Raw genomic sequence first — 18,119 nt, 5'->3', positions numbered from 1 at the left:
ACACATAGGCTCAAAATAAAAGGATGGAGGAAGATCTACCAAGCAAATGGAAAACAAAAAAAGGCAGGGGTTGCAATCCTAGTCTCTGATAAAACAGACTTTAAACCAACAAAGATCAAAAGAGACAAAGAAGGCCATTACATAATGGTAAAGGGATTAATTCAACAAGAAGAGCTAACTATCCTAAATATATATGCACCCAATACAGGAGCACCCAGATTCATAAAGCAAGTCCTGAGTGACCTACAAAGAGACTTAGACTCCCACACATTAATAATGGGAGACTTTAACACCCCACTATCAACATTAGACAGACCAACGAGACAGAAAGTCAACAAGGATACCCAGGAATTGAACTCAGCTCTGCACCAAGCAGACCTAATAGACATCTACAGAATTCTCCACCCCAAATCAACAGAATATACATTTTTTTCAGCACCACACCACACCTATTCCAAAATTGACCATATACTTGGAAGTAAAGCTCTCCTCAATAAATGTAAAAGAACAGAAATTGTAACAAACTGTCTCTCAGATCACAGTGCAATCAAGCTAGAACTCAGGATTAAGAATCTCACTCAAAACCGCTCAACTACGTGGAAACTGAACAACCTGCTCCTGAATGACTACTGGGTACATAACGAAATGAAGGCAGAAATAAAGATGTTCTTTGAAACCAACGAGAACCAAGACACAACATACCAGAATCTCTGGGATGCATTCAAAGCAGTGTGTAGAGGGAAATTTATAGCACTAAATGCCCACAAGAGAAAGCAGGAAAGATCCAAAATTGACACCCTAACATCACAATTAAAAGAACTAGAAAAGCAAGAGCAAACACATTCAAAAGCTAGCAGAAGGCAAGAAATAACTAAAATCAGAGCAGAACTGAAGGAAATAGAGACACAAAAAACCCTTCAAAAAATAAATGAATCCAGGAGCTGGTTTTTTGAAAGGATCAACAAAATTGATAGACCGCTAGCAAGATTAATAAAGAAAAAAAGAGAGAAGAATCAAATAGATGCAATAAAAAATGATAAAGGGGATATCACCACCGATCCCACAGAAATACAAACTACCATCAGAGAATATTACAAACACCTCTATGCAAATAAACTAGAAAATCTAGAAGAAATGGATAAATTCCTCAACACATACACCCTCCCAAGACTAAACCAGGAAGAAGTTGAATCTCTGAATAGACCAATAACAGGAGCTGAAATTGGGGCAATAATCAATAGCTTACCAACCAAAAAAAGTCCAGGTCCAGATGGATTCACAGCCGAATTCTACCAGAGGTACAAGGAGGAGCTGGTACCATTCCTTCTGAAACTATTCCAATCAATAGAAAAAGAGGGAATCCTCCCTAACTCATTTTATGAGGCCAGCATCATCCTGATACCAAAGCCTGGCAGAGACACAACAAAAAAAGAGAATTTTAGACCAATATCCTTGATGAACATTGATGCAAAAATCCTCAATAAAATACTGGCAAATCGAATCCAGCAGCACATCAAAAAGCTTATCCACCATGATCAAGTGGGCTTCATCCCTGGGATGCAAGGCTGGTTCAATATACGCAAATCAATAAATGTAATCCAGCATATAAACAGAACGAAAGACAAAAACCACATTATCTCAATAGATGCAGAAAAGGCCTTTGACAAAATTCAACAACCCTTCATGCTAAAAACTCTCAATAAATTAGGAATTGATGGGACGTATCTCAAAATAATAAGAGCTATTTATGACAAACCCACAGCCAATATCATACTGAATGGGCAAAAACTGGAAGCATTCCCTTTGAAAACTGGCACAAGACAGGGATGCCCTCTCTCACCACTTCTATTCAACATAGTGTTGGAAGTTCTGGCCAGGGCAATTAGGCAGGAGAAGGAAATCAAGGGTATTCAATTAGGAAAAGAGGAAGTCAAATTGTCCCTGTTTGCAGATGACATGATAGTATATCTAGAAAACCCCATTGTCTCAGCCCAAAATCTCCTTAAGCTGATAAGCAACTTCAGCAAAGTCTCAGGATACAAAATCAATGTGCAAAAATCACAAGCATTCTTATACATCAATAACAGACAAACAGAGAGCCAAATCATGAGTGAACTCCCATTCACAATTGCTTCAAAGAGAATAAAATACCTAGGAATCCAACTTACAAGGGATGTGAAAGACCTCTTCAAGGAGAACTACAAACCACTGCTCAAGGAAATAAAAGAGGATACAAACAAATGGAAGAACATTCCATGCTCATGGGTAGGAAGAATCAATATCATGAAAATGGCCATCCTTCCCAAGGTAATTTACAGATTCAATGCCATCCCCATCAAACTACCAATGACTTTCTTCACAGAATTGGAAAAAACTACTTTAAAGTTCATATGGAACCAAAAAAGAGCCCGCATCGCCAAGTCAATCCTAAGCCAAAAGAACAAAGCTGGAGGCATCACACTACCTGACTTCAAACTATACTACAAGGCTACAGTAACCAAAACAGCATGGTACTGGTACCAAAACAGAGATATAGATCAATGGAACAGAACAGAGCCGTCAGAAATAATGCCACATATCTACAAGTATCTGATCTTTGACAAACCTGACAAAAACAAGAAATGGGGAAAGGATTCCCTATTTAATAAATGGTGCTGGGAAAACTGGCTAGCCATATGTAGAAAGCTGAAACTGGATCCCTTCCTTACACCTTATACAAAAATCAATTCAAGATGGATTAAAGACTTAAATGTTAGACCTAAAACCATAAAAACCCTAGAAGAAAACCTAGGCATTACCATTCAGGACATAGGCATGGGCAAGGACTTCATGTCTAAAACACCAAAAGCAATGGCAACAAAAGCCAAAATTGACAAATGGGATCTAATTAAACTCAAGAGCTTCTGCACAGCAAAAGAAACTACCATCAGAGTGAACAGGCAACCTACAAAATGGGAGAAAATTTTCGCAACCTACTCATCTGACAAAGGGCTAATATCCAGAATCTACAATGAACTCCAACAAATTTACAAGAAAAAAACAAACAACCCCATCAAAAAGTGGGCAAAGGACATGAACAGACACTTCTCAAAAGAAGACATTGATGCAGCCAAAAAACACATGAAAAAATGCTCACCATCACTGGCTATCAGAGAAATGCAAATCAAAACCACAATGAGATACCATCTCACACCAGTTAGAATGGCAATCATTAAAAAGTCAGGAAACAACAGGTGCTGGAGAGGATGTGGAGAAATAGGAACACTTTTACACTGTTGGTGGGACTGTAAACTAGTTCAACCCTTGTGGAAGTCAGTGTGGCGATTCCTCAGGGATCTAGAACTAGAAATTCCATTCGACCCAGCCATCCCATTACTGGGTATATACCCAAAGGACTATAAATCATGCTGCTATAAAGACACATGCACACGTATGTTTATTGCCGAATTATTCACAATAGCAAAGACTTGGAACCAACCCAAATGTCCAACAATGATAGACTGGATTAAGAAAATGTGGCACATATACACCATGGAATACTATGCAGCCATAAAAAATGATGAGTTCACGTCCTTTGTAGGGACATGGATGAAATTGGAAATCATCATTCTCAGTAAACTATCGCAAGAACAAAAAACCAAACACCGCATATTCTCACTCATAGGTGGGAATTGAACAATGAGAACACATGGACACAGGAAGGGGAACATCACACTCTGGGGACTGTTGTGGGTTGGGGGGAGGGGGGAGGGATAGCATTGGGAGATATACCTAATGCTAGATGACGAGTTGGTGGGTGCAGCGCACCAGCATGGCACATGTATACATATGTAACTTACCTGCACATTGTGCACATGTACCATAAAACCTAAAGTATAATAATAATAATAATAAAAGAAAAAAAAAAAAAAAAAAGAATCTCATTTAAAAGACTGTTTTAGCCATCTGGGAAACAGACTCCAAAGGAAAGGGGTCAGTGTTCCGAAGCTAAAAAGTTAAGGTCTCTTTTATACAGGCAGAAAACAAATTTAGTGGAATCACAGCATTTTCCATATGAGTCTGGTTTATGAGTTAACAGCAATTTGATTAGTTACAGCTTGATGTTTTTTCTTTCCAATGGAAAAGACTATATTTAACATTGTGATTTAGACAGTATAGTAGTTGTGAGGTCCTTGTGTAAGAGAAGAAAGAGGGAAATCATAATGACGATCAGCAGTTAGGAGGGAAGGGGTCTTCCCTGCTGCCCATGAGTTTTTAATAACATTTTACAAAACAGTGTAGGTAAAGAAAAAGGATAGTCTATAATCAGAGAAACAGAGGTTACAGGTGCCTGTTGCGTGACTCAGGCCTCATAATCACATTCCTTTAAGGCTCTAAATAAAATTCCAACAGCTTTGATTTTGAATTATTTTCACACATGTAAAGTGATTTAGTTATGCTAAATTTGAAGAAAGATTCCTTTTTGTCACCAAATTATTAACTCTCAATGTAAAAAATACCCTTTAGTAATTTTGTTAAAGATGCCTTTGAGTAGCCTTGTCCTAATTTTACTTGTTCCTATTTCAAAATGCTACCACAGAGTTAAATTCACCTTTAAAATATAGACCAATCCCAGAAATTAGGTCATCGCAGACGACTAAAACATTTGCTCCCACATGGGCAGGTTGGAAAAAATAAAAGAACAAATGTTTATATTGATAGTATAAATAAATGTGATTGGGGCTAGTCCACAAAATTTGAATGCTTTAGAAACAGGCTTCTAACCCTGACAAATGCCTGTAAAAGTTGGATAACAAAGACATTTTAGATGCTTTGCTATCTTAGCTATAGTAACAGTAAAAGGTCATTCAAATACAAAGACTCAGATCCTAATGGCAGTGTTAGGGCTGACCACTGTGCTAAAGAAACAAGATCAGCCGAAACACTCCTGTGATGTCACCGGTCTTGAGAAATTCAGAGGCTGCTATTAGTGTCAGAACAAGCCCCTGGTTTGAAAAAAGAAAATGGGGAAAGTTCTGATGCCTATTACATCTTAGGAGGGCCAGCTGATGTCATCAAAAAAGGTGATAGTGGACCCTAACAAAAATTCTTTATGAGATTACTCATAATTAGATAGCTGTAAAAATAAATTGGCAACAATATTAATTAAGCCAGGTAATTTTAGAGGTATTGCCAAGAATGGTTACAAAACGTCCCCCTGTAAACGAAATCCTGATAAAACATTTAAATGTAGACGTGAGCAGGAACTAGGGAGCTTGAAGGCCCTTCAGACCCCTCCAAGTGGACTCCATACGAATGCCTTCTGCTGTGGATTATAAATACATTCTGGTTATTGTTTGCTTATATTCACTGTGGATTGAAAATTTCCCTGCCAGAGAGTGACAAAAAGTGCTTGATTTTGTTTTCCAACCTGGAAAATCCCCACTTACTTCTTTTTCCAGACCAACGCTGTGGTTTGTTTGGCCCTGCTGGGTCTCTTGTTGAAATATGATCCCCAGTGTGGAAGGTGGGGCTTGGTGGAGGGATGGCGCCCTCGTGAATGGCTTGGTGCCATTCTCATGGGAGTAAGTGCTCACCCTTAGTTCCCACAAGAACTAGTTGTTGAAAAGAGCTTGGCACCTTCCCCCACCTCCCTCTTCCTCCCTTTCTCACCGCGTGGTCTGCACAGGGCTCTCCTTCCCCTGCACCAGGAGTGCACCCAGCCCGAGGCCCTCAGCAGAAGCCGATGCTGCTGCCTCTACAGCCTGCAGAACCCTGAGCCAAATAAACCTCTTTACACGTTACTCAGCCTCAGGTGTTTCTTTACAGCAACACAAAGGGACTAAGACATACTGTTATTAAGAAACACTAAAGTTGTGCCTTTAATCCAGAGATTTCACTGTCCTTGTTTACTCCAGTCCTCTAGAAAAACAGAACTAATGGAATTTTTTTAAAAATAGCATACCTCTCAGAAACCTCCAGAATTCTACATCTGAAGAGATTACCATTAGCATTATACGATCAACCACCTCTAGGTCCCATGTTGCCTTCTTATGAATTCATAACATGCCACTGTGTACAGTTTGAAGCTTCATCCCATTTTAGATTCTACATGATTACATTTTATTTCCAGCTTTATCTCAACGTAAATATGAACTATACAGTATATCCAAAACACACCCACCTCTACATGATCTACAGCTTCTGTACAAAAGGCACACAAAGACACGAAATTTATTGCTATCATAATAATATGCTCCGCATACGATCTGTGCTTCAGTGGGACACTACATCTTATTAGCCCATGTCAGGCTTATATTGGTCTGCCAAACACTCATGTATATTCAGAGCGGTTAGATATGTTCAGATATTTACAACACCCACGTCTCCAGTAATCCATTCTGTGAAAGAATACCCAGCAATCCAGCGTAAAATTATCATTGATGATTCCAAAACCTTCCAGTAGCGATCCTTGATTTGCTCTTCATGCATACTCTGCAACTACAGTTCCCACCAAAGGAATAAAACGACTAGAGAGAGAGTTCAAAACTAGTTGGTAATTTTAGCTGAAGCCATAAACGAGACCACTCTGCTCTGAAAGTCCAACCGACCAAGTCCATTCTTTAGAGTTATCAAGGACAGTCATATAAGATTTATTTCCTCTTAGCCAGCAAAGGGACAGATCATGCCATAACAAATATTCCTTTTTTATACCTAGAAAAACACCACAGAGGAACAGGACAGTTTATGACTATTAGAAAAAGCCCTTGACCTCTAAAGTGAACCCAGCTGGCTTCTGGAACATGCGCCCATTACCTGGAAGCGCTCTAGTCCCTTGTCTTGCAGACCTGTTAACGAGGACTAGCAGTCATTGTGTTTCTCATAATTACCTATAAATGCTTGGCTAGTATCTCCTGTCTAGAGTTTTAGATGCTACTGCACAACATTTCTTATATCATGTGATTCAACAACTCACAACAGACAGGAAAAAACTGTTAACTGGTGTAACTATAGACTGTGTTCATTAGACACTCTTGAGCCAGCCTCCACTCTAGAGCAAACCCCTGACTCCATAGACCCACCCCCCCAAATAAGCTAATAACCAAGGCCCACATCCTACAATTGCTACTTCCTGACACCCTCTTATGAGACACCCCAGCTCACTGTTGTGTGGGTCCCCCTTGCTGCAGGGAGCAACAAGCCCAGCTGCTTTAACTGCGGTGTGTTGCTGCTGCACTTCCAGGAAGGGGGTTGACAATTTGGGTGTACACATGAGCACAGGGGCATGGATGGGTGTGGCCTGGGTTCCAGTCCTGGCTCTGCCATTTACTAATCATGGCCCTTGGGCACACTCTGCTCCTCTCAGAGCCTCAGTTTCCCTATATGCAAAACATCCTCAGGAGGATGGTGTGAAACATGAGGCCGAATAAATAAATGGTAGCATTTCCTATTCTTGTCTGTTACTGTGGTATTCCAAAGACATTTCCCCAGTGTTAAACCCCTAGAAATGGCAACTTCCTGATGGGGATGGAACTCATTTGGCAGAGGGCATGAGGCCACCAATCTGGAGCTTCCTGAGCTCCTTGCCACTGCCTGGGGCCCCTCCTCCCATGTCCTCATCCATCCCACCCTCACCACTGGGTCCACCGCCAGCCTGGGCTGCCCTTTGCCTCAGCCCCGCCTCTCAGCAGAACTGCGGCAGCATGTCCAGGGACAAGGCTCTTAGAGGGACTGGATTTGGACCATTCCTCCCAGCCAGATATTTTGCAGCAGGGAGAGGAGGTTGCATCAGATTCCTATGCCCACAAAGCACCACCTCCTTTTCCAGTTAAGGCAATGTGGGGCTGCAAGTTTTCATGCATTCAGGATCCTTCTGCAACTTAATTCCTTTGCCTTCAGTCCCCTCCCGCTTTTCCAGAATGCATGCTTCCAGCAACTCTCACAGACCTGACCCCTGACAGTGCATCGCCCACCTGGAACTCCAAAGCCAGCAGGGCTTGCTGCTGCCTAGAAAGACCTATTGCCATCATTCCCTTGTACCTGCTCTATAAACGTCCTTTTGGGAAAAGCACTCCCATCTCCCTCCTTTCCCACACAGACGGCGCACTGTGCGTGCTATTAGTCTGCCCCTTTTGTAAAAACAGGAAGTGTCAGCCGGGCGCAGTGGCTCACGCCTGTAATCCCAGCACTTTGGGAGGCCGAGGCGGGCGGATCCCGAGGTCAGGAGATCGAGACCATCCTGGCTAACACGGTGAAACCCCGTCTCTACTAAAAATACAAAAAATTAGCCAGGCGTGGTGGTGGGCGCCTGTAGTCCCAGCTACTTGGGAGGCTGAGGCAGGAGAATGGCGTGAACCCGGGAGGCGGAGCTTGCAGTGAGCCGAGATCCCGCCACTGCCCTCCAGCCTGGGCGACAGAGCGAGACTCCGTCTCACAAAAAAAAAAAAAAAAAAAAAGGGAAGTGTCACATCCACTGTACGCAATACTCCCTCTACAAATGCACACCCAGACTAAACCATCACGGACCTAAGAAGAGCACATGAGATCCGCCATCAGCCCCGGGATCATGGCCTCCCACGGGAAGGAAAGCCTGTGGCTCCGCTTTCAGGAGCAATGTTATGGGAAGCTATATATGGAAACTAAAATTTGGCCTTACAGTGCTACGGTGCTGTATGTTTTATAAAATTAGAATCCAGTGTCTTTTAGAGGTGGCGTGAACCTTGGAGAGTGCATGCTGGGTAGGCGCCCCATTGAGAACACCCTGAGTGGGAGGGAACCCCGCCCAGCAAGCATATGGCAGTGAACAGGGAGTGAGGGGATGGCCCAGAACCCGCACCTGGCCTCATGCAGCCAGTCACAGCACAGAGGCCAGCAGGGGTCAGTCTAGCAGCATCATTAAGTGAGAAAGACCCTGGTTCTTCTGCTCCATGGAGAACACCCCTGCAGTTCACTAGCCCAACCCATGGCAGGTGGAGAAGCAGAACGGACTATTCATAGCCACCAGCCTGTTGCCTCCTCACCTGATGAAAATCAGACCAATATGAAATTACAGAGAGAAGGAAGAGCCATGACTTCTTTAAAAAAACAAAATTGAGCTTCTTCTTGATCATAGAAAACCTGCTTTAAACTTGCCAAGTGGATTAACAGTTTTCAATCATTTATTATAAATACTGTACCAACACGTCGATTATAAGGAACTGGTTTTCCCCAACCATTCTGGGTTTAGCCCCATCATCAACATTGTGAATAAATATTCCTAACGTAGCCATTGCCCTGTGCTAATAAACTTTCAACAGGTAAGAAACATGGCCTCAGGTGAGATATTTTACACCACACAGACATGGAGAGTCAGGCAGAGAAGCCACATGCCTATCACTCTCTCCTTGTGGATTAGGTACAGGCCACCCGTTACTTGGGAAATTTCACCTTCAGTGTTTCCCACACTGGGGTTTTAAAATCTAGACACTTGGCTTCAAGATGCATTACAAGGACTAATAGTCATTAGTTCCTGGCAAGTGTCTGCATTAGAGTTGGCAGACATGTCCTGCCCACAGCCTTCCACACTACAAAGCAACCGTCTTCACAACAGATGGCTCAGTCAGTCACCAATAGCCAAAAAAAAAAAAAAAATCCCTCGTGCCAGTACAGGCCAGGTCCAATAGACACTCTTCTGACAGCAGGATTTTTTCACACTGAGATAAAATTCACATCAAATAAAATGCACTTTAACCATTTTAGAGTTATAAAGCTCACTACTTTTTAGTGTATTAACAATGATGGGCAATCATCACCACACTCTCATTCCAGAACATTTCATCAACACTGCCACCTCCCCCACCTCCAAAAATAACTTCCATGCCCATGAGCAGTCACTACCCACTGTCCTTCCCCCAGCCCCTGGCAACCACTGTCTGCCTTCTGTGTCTCTGGATTTGCCCATGCTTAACACTTCATATAAATAGAATCACACAATACGTGGCTTTTTGTGTCTGGATCCTGTCACCTAGGTAAAGTCTTTGAGGTCAGTGGCTGCTGTGGCATATGTATCAGTACTTCATTCCTTCTTACGGCTGAAAAAGGCTTCCGTGTATGTATATACCACACATTTATCTACTCATCTGTTGATGGACATTTGAGTTACTTCCACTTTTTGGCTGCTATGAATAATGCCACTGTATACACAATGCATTCATGTACCAGTTTTTGTGTGAACATATGTTTTCCATTCTCTTTAGTATTACCCAGGAGTAGAATGTCTGGGTCAGATGGTTAATCTATATTTAAATTTTTAAAGAACTGCCAAACTGTTTTACAAAGCAGCTGCACTTTGTAACATCCCCACCAGCAATGCATGAGTGATCTGACTTCTCCACATCCTCTCCCACAGTTGTTTTTGCCCATTTTTCCTTTACCTTTTTTTTTCTTTTGGAAGTGCTCTCTCATTTGCATTTCCCTAATGATTAATAATGTTGAGAATCTTTTCATGTGCTCATTAATGTGTCATTGGTATGTCTTAAAGAAATGTTTGTTCAAATCCTTTGTCCATTTTTCACTTAGACTGTCTTTTTGTTGTTGATTTATATAAAGGTCTTTATATATGTTGGATGTTAGATTCTTACCCAATATATGATTTGCAAGTACTCGGCCCATTCTGTGAGTTCTCTTTTCAATTTCTTGATACACTTTTCTTGTACAAAGAGTTTCAATTTCATGAACTCCACCTTCTCCATTGTTTTCTTTTGTTGCTGGTGCTCTTGTGTCTTAGTCTGTGTGTGCTGCTGTTAACAAAATGCCTTAGACTGGGTAATTCATCAACAACAGAAATGTATTGCTCCCAGCTCTGGAGGCTGGGAAAACCAAGATCAAGGCCACTCCTGTCCGGGTGTGTCACCAGCAAAATCTGCCAAGCCCTTAACTTCCTCTGAAAGTTCTGCTCACCTCCTTGCTGAAGCCAAAACTTAAAAACACAGGTCTATAAATTGTAGCATAGACAACGCTGGCTGTGCTTGAGCAAGAGACCTTCTGTTGTATTTTAATCTCCACTGGACTTACAGAGAGTAACTGTGTATTTTGTGGCAGTAGTGAGTTTTTTTAAGCTATTTTTAAAATTGTAGTAAAACATATTTAACAATATTTGTCATTTTAACTTGGTGCACAACTCAGTGTCAATTACATTCACAGTGTTGTGCAACCATTACCCCTATCTATTTCCGAAACTTTTCCATCATCCCCAACAGAAACTCTGTAAACGTGAATCGATGATTCCTCATTGCCTACTCCCCCCAGCTCCTGGTAACCTCTATCTGCTTCCCGTTTCTATGAATTTGCCTGTTCTAGATATTTCCTGTAAGTGGAATCATACAGTGTTTGTCCTTTTGTGTCTGGCTTCTTTCACTAGTCTATTTTCAAGGTTCCTCCACGTTGTAGCAGGCAACAGAGTTTCCCTCGTTTCAGCTGGATAATGTTCCATCAGCTGGATAATGTTCCATGGAATGTATAAGCCTCATTTTGTTTATCCATTCATCATTTGATGGACATTTGTGTTGTTTCAACCTTTTGGCTATCATGAATGATGCTGCAGTGAACATTGGTTTACTATTATCTAAGACCTTGTTTTCAATTCACTGGGGTGTATACTTAAAAGTGGAACTGCCGGGTCGGATGGTCAGCCCATGTTTAGCCTTGTAGGGAAACATCAAACTGCTTTCCACAGAGGCTGCACCATCTCACATCCCCACCCGCAGTGTGTGAGGGTTCCAATTCCGCCACACCCTCAGCAGCTGTAGTTAACAGTGTGTGTGCACATGGCCATCCTAGGAGGTGTGAGGTGTGCCTTGTCACTGTGGTTTTTATTTTCATTTCTCTTATGATTAGTGAAGTTCACATTTCATGTGTTTGTTAACCATTTGTATAGTTTCTGTGGAGAAATGTCTGTTCGAGTCTTTTGCCCAGTTAATTGAGTTGGATATATTTTTGTTGTTGGATTGTAGGAATTCTTTATACATTCTAAACATTAAATCCTTATTAGATAAGTGATTTGCTAACATTTTTCCCATTCTCTGGGCTACCCTTTGATGATGTCCTTTAATTTAAAAATTAAAAGGTTTTTTTGGCCAGGCACAGTGGCTCATGCCTGTAATCCCAGCACTTTGGGGGGCCAAGGCAGGCGGATCACCTGAGGTCAGGAGTTCGAGACCAGCCTGGCCAACATGGTGAAACCCCATCTCTACTAACAATACAAAATTAGCTGGTCATGGTGATGGACGCCTGCTATCCCAGCTATTCAGGAGGCTGAGGCAGGAGGATTGCTTGAGCCCGGGAGGCAGAGGTTGTAGTGATCCGAGATCACACCACTGCAGTCCAGCCTGGGGGACAGAGCGAGACTCCGTCTCAAAAAAACAATAAAATAAATAAAAATTAAAAACAAAAAGTAAAAGATTTTTATATTGATCAAGTTCAGTTTATCTATTTTTCTTTTATTGCTTGTGCTTTGAGTGTCATACCTGAGAATCCACTGCAAAATCCAAAAATATTTACCCCTTTGTTTTCTTAAGAGTTTTATGGTTTGGGCTCTTCTAGTTAATATTTAGGTCATTGATCCATTTTAATTAGTTTTTTTATATGTGTAAGGTAGAGGTCTGACTTTTTGTTTGTTTTGTTTGTGGAAATCAAGTTGTCCTGGCACCATTTGTTGAAGGGATTATTCTTTACCCCAATGAACAGACTTAGCAGCTGTGTCACCTTCCCTGGATCCTTCCCTGTTATTCTCTGTTCTCTTTTTCAGATCATGGAGAAGCTCCCCTCCCTCTGGCCCATGAAACCTTTCAGGAATTTGATGGATCAGCTATCATATTCCCCTGGCCCCATCCCCAGTTTGCTTTCCTCCATGGAAGGAAGTAATATTTAATAAGCAGCTACTAAGTGCTAAACTAATGCATTTTTTCACTTCACATCACTACTCAGAAAGGTAAATACAATTATTATCACCATGTGACAAATGAGAAGACTGAAGCTCCCCAACCTCCCTGAGGTCTCACAGCCAGACTGCAGAGTCCAGGGCCTTGTCATATTATACCGAGCTAATCTGCCAGTTTTGGTTTTTTTCACTTCTTCCACCAGGGCAAAATTTTGAGTTTATTTAGCGTGTCTACAGGGTAGAGGCCATTCTCCCAGCTCACTGAGGAAGAAGGTGTCCAGGGAACGCAGAGCTAGCAATGAGTCAGAGCTGAGGGGAGCACTGGGCCGGGGCCTGCCGAGGAGCAGGGAGTGGATAGGGTTTCGCTGGGTTCAAATTCTCCTTCCTAGTTGTGTGCACTGGGGCAAGTCAGGCCACCTCCCTGAACTTCCAGTGCCTCATCTGTGAAATGTTTACAGATGGTGAAATTGGACTTTCATTCAAGATGGCAGACCAAGTACACATAGAAACCATTCTTCAAACACTTAGCAATGACAGGAAAACACCAGGTACACAAGAGACCACTGCAGAGGTGCCCAGAGACAAGGGTTGAAGCCCCCCACCACCTACCCATTAGGAGGCTAGTACCAATGCAGGGCCCCCTAATGTATGAAGCCAAGAGCACAGGCTCTCATATACAGCCCTTACCAGGTACACATGCAAGAAATATTCTGAAGAGACAATGGATTCACAACCACTTCATGAAATTTCCACAAACTCCCCAACTGGAAGAATTTACGTCTGAGGAAATAGAGAATAATAGTGCAACCTTTAAAGGACTTTGCAACAAATATATTAAAAACTCAAAGAGATAAAGAAGGGAGTAACAGCCATAAACAAGAACAGGAGGCCGGGTGCAGTGGCTCATGCCTGTAATCTCAACACTTTGGAAGGCCGAGGCGGGTGGATCACCTGAGATCAGGAGTTCAAGACCAGCCTGACCAATATGGTGAAACCTTGTCTCTACTAAAAATACAAAAATTAGCTGGGCATGGTGGCGGGTGCCTGTAGTCCCAGCTACTCGGGAGGCTGAGGCAGGAGAATCACTTGAACCCGGGACGTGGAGATTGCAGTGAGCCAAGATCGCGCCATTGCACTCCAGCCTGGGCAACAAGAGCAAAACTTTATCTCAAAGAAAAAAAAGAACAGAAGACTATGAGACAAAAGCAGGCAGATATAAGGAAGAACCAGGAGCTCATATGTGAAAAGTAATGTTGCTAGAATAAAAACTCCACAGAAGGGGAAGTGGAGAGCCAGAGGTGGGAGGGATTTAACAAGGCCACATGGGATTTTAGTGGCAGCCATGGAGCCAGAACCAAGGCCTAACTCAGGAGTTTGGTTCCGAGGAGGATGAATGTATGTGCTTTCTTCTCCCTTTTTTTCTTTCCCATTTCTCTCCCTGAAGTATAAGGTTGGTGCTGAGCTGAACACCACAGCCCCTTCCTAGATGAGAAACAGGGCTTCCATGCCTTGATTGGGCAGGGTGGGACAAAGAGTTTCGCCTCAAGATGGAGAGCTAACAACCTCTCTCCTCTAGAACATGAATTAAACAGAACCTTAATGTCTACAGAGGAGTTTGTTAAATGAAGCCCAGAAAAGCTGCCGATAGAGTTGCCTCTTACATATTGGCCATGGGATAGTGGGCATGCTGGGTCTGTAAACCAAGTCCTCAGAGCCTTGGTTTCCTCAACTGTAAAATGGGCTCAAGAGTCCCCACCCCAGGCAGATGTTTTGAGAATTAAACAGGAAGTTGTGTGTTCGAGGCACCCAGCACATCAGAATTGCCTCCCACAAATACCTTCCTGGGGCTTCACAGCCCTCTAATCTGAGCTCAGAGATACCTCAGACAAGGACAAAGCTACAGGCACATGGGACCCCAGCCTCCAACAGAGAAGAGAGAAATTTGAAACCCTGAAGGGACAAAAGGTGAATGGAAGCAGAACAGGAAACTGATTCACCATATCCTCATCCATGTGGCCACAGGGCAGCCCACGCCCTTGGCCTTTTGCTCAGAGCAGAGGATGGGGCCTGAGAAGAGGCGAGCTCTGTGCTGGGCATGAGGCCATGAGACGTTCACAGCAAGAAGTGGCATCTGTTGAGCTGGCGCACATCTGAAAACACTGCTCAGCTTCGCCACTTACAAGAGAAATGCTAATTTGTCTTAATTTACACAATAAGATATTTTTCCCACCTAAAATTCAAAAATGTTTTTAAAATGGTAAAACCCAATGCTAGGAATTCATGGACCTGGTAGATGGGGATGTTAGTTGCTTCCTGGCCAAGCAATCAGGAAATATGAAACAAAGAGGATGTTACTCACCTCCCATCTTGATTACCGCACCAGGCCTCGCGTTTTCTTCCCATTTCCAAACTCAGCCTTCCAGCCCCGCCAAAACCTCTTTGTTTCCAGAAGGACATTCTCTCCTGCTACACACTATTCCTGCTCCCTGGGATACCTTCTTTACAGTCCTCAACCAAATGTCACTCACCCTTCAGAACTCAGCTAAGGCGTTCCCTCCTACAGGAAGCCCACCAGATTGGCCCCTCTCAGCTGGCTCAGGAGCTTCTCTGGACCTCCAGGGCCCAGTGGGCTGCCACCATGCCAGTGGTTATCACCCTGGGCCTGTGTGCCTCATGATATGCATGTCTGGAATAGGCACATGATCAATAGAGGAGGAGTGAGATATTTGGAGAAGAGGTGTGCTCTGTATGGTCTTGGAATGGTAAAGGGAATGGGGGTCAAGGTTGGTGTCAGCAGCTGGAAAACCTTTCTAAGAACTGTAACTCACTTACCAGCCCAGGCTGCCTTGAGAGGTAATGGATGAGCTGCCCATCACAGGAGGTGTGCAAGCAGTGGTCAGAAACTGCTCCCTCAGCCCCTCTCCTCCATACCCAGGGAGCCTGGGCGGGGAGCTTTCCTAGGAGACATCACCCAGGGGGGACGGGGAGCTTTCCTGGGGGACATCACCTGGGGGGACGGGGAGCTTTCCTAGGGGACATCACCAGTGGGGACGGGGAGCTTTCCAGGCAGCGGCAGCGGTGATTGCAGAGGCCCAGAGGGGAGTCTGCGCGGGCACTGGAAACCCTGGAGGAGGGTGAAGGGGCTTGGTCAGAGCCGCCAAGAGAAAAGATCCTGCAAGCACCTTGCAGGAGACTGTTGGGAAAAAGCTGAGTGTTGGGAGGGAAACTGAGGTAGGGCTTGCATGACTGAAATAATGTCCTCTAGAATGTGTCTAGACTTGCTGGCTCCTTGCTTCTAGCCTTCCTAGGCTCCTAGATCGATTGTATTCCCATTATCTCAAGTAGCAGAACATGTTCCGTAGAAAAGCTAAACCATCACAGCTGTAAATCATGTGCTTAATGCAACGTGTCCTTTTGACCTCCACATTCTCACCACCTGTTTCTTTGCTGAATTACAAATAAATACCGTGGGCTCCCAGAGCTCAGGGTCTTCGCAGCCTCCATGATGGTTATGGCCCCCTGGTGTCCCACTTTTATCTCTCAAACTGTCTTTTTCTCAATCCTTTGACTCTGCCGGACTTTGTCACCCCCCAACCTGGTGTTGGGTCTGATCACCCCAACAGGGGACAGGAATGGGGACCTGGAGGTGAGGGCCTGAGGTCGTGCTGCTAGCAGAAAACGAGCCGGCCAGAGGTGAGGCAGGCGGTGAGGGCGGGATTGACCCCAGCTGGCCTCGGCCTGGGGAAACATCGCCACCTGGAGAGTGCTCTGCGGAACTGCACCCTCTTTCGTTGGTTCCTCAGCGGACATCTCTGGTGGGTCCGTTAGCGTTCCCAATGTACTTGACACCTATCTTCTTTTTTTTTTTTTTTTATACTTTAGGTTTTATGGTACATGTGCGCAATGTGCAGGTAAGTTACATATGTATACATGTGCCATGCTGGTGCGCTGCACCCACCAACTCGTCATCTAGCATTAGGTATATCTCCTAATGCTATCCCTCTCCCCTCCCCCCACCCCACAACAGTCCCCGAAGTGTGATGTTCCCCTTCCTGTGTCCATGTGTTCTCATTGTTCAATTCCCACCTATGAGTGAGAATATGCGGTGTTTGGTTTTTTGTTCTTGCGATAGTTTACTGAGAATGATGATTTCCAATTTCATCCATGTCCCTACAAAGGACATGAACTCATCATTTTTTATGGCTGCATAGTATTCCATGGTGTATATGTGCCACATTTTCTTAATCCAGTCTATCATTGTTGGACATTTGGGTTGGTTCCAAGTTTTTGCTATTGTGAATAATGCCGCAATAAACATACGTGTGCATGTGTCTTTATAGCAGCATGATTTATAGTCCTTTGGGTATATACCCAGTAATGGGATGGCTGGGTCGAATGGAATTTCTAGTTCTAGATCCCTGAGGCATCGCCACACTGACTTCCACAAGGGTTGAACTAGTTTACAGTCCCACCAACAGTGTAAAAGTGTTCCTATTTCTCCACATCCTCTCCAGAACCTGTTGTTTCCTGACTTTTTAATGATTGCCATTCTAACTGGTGTGAGATGGTATCTCATTGTGGTTTTGATTTGCATTTCTCTGATGGCCAGTGATGGTGAGCATTTTTTCATGTGTTTTTTGGCTGCATAAATGTCTTCTTTTGAGAAGTGTCTGTTCATGTCCTTCGCCCACTTTTTGATGGGGTTGTTTGTTTTTTTCTTGTAAATTTGTTGGAGTTCATTGTAGATTCTGGATATTAGCCCTTTGTCAGATGAGTAGGTTACGAAAATTTTCTCCCATTTTGTAGGTTGCCTGTTCACTCTGATGGTAGTTTCCTTTGCTGTGCAGAAGCTCTTTAGTTTAATTAGATCTCATTTGTCAATTTTGGCTTTTGTTGCCATTGCTTTTGGTGTTTTAGACATGAAGTCCTTGCCCATGCCTATGTCCTGAATGGTAATGCCTAGGTTTTCTTCTAGGGTTTTTATGGTTTTAGGTCTAACATTTAAGTCTTTAATCCATCTGGAATTGATTTTTATATAAGGTGTAAGGAAGGGATCCAGTTTCAGCTTTCTACATATGGCTAGCCAGTTTTCCCAGCACCATTTATTAAATAGGGAATCCTTTCCCCACTTCTTGTTTTTGTCAGGTTTGTCAAAGATCAGATAGTTGTAGATATGTGGCGTTATTTCTGACAGCTCTGTTCTGTTCCATTGATCTATATCTCT

Source organism: Pongo pygmaeus, chromosome 12 (genome assembly GCF_028885625.2).
Source record: "Pongo pygmaeus isolate AG05252 chromosome 12, NHGRI_mPonPyg2-v2.0_pri, whole genome shotgun sequence".
Taxonomy (NCBI): domain Eukaryota; kingdom Metazoa; phylum Chordata; class Mammalia; order Primates; family Hominidae; genus Pongo; species Pongo pygmaeus.
Note: the sequence above shows the minus strand (reverse complement) of the source record.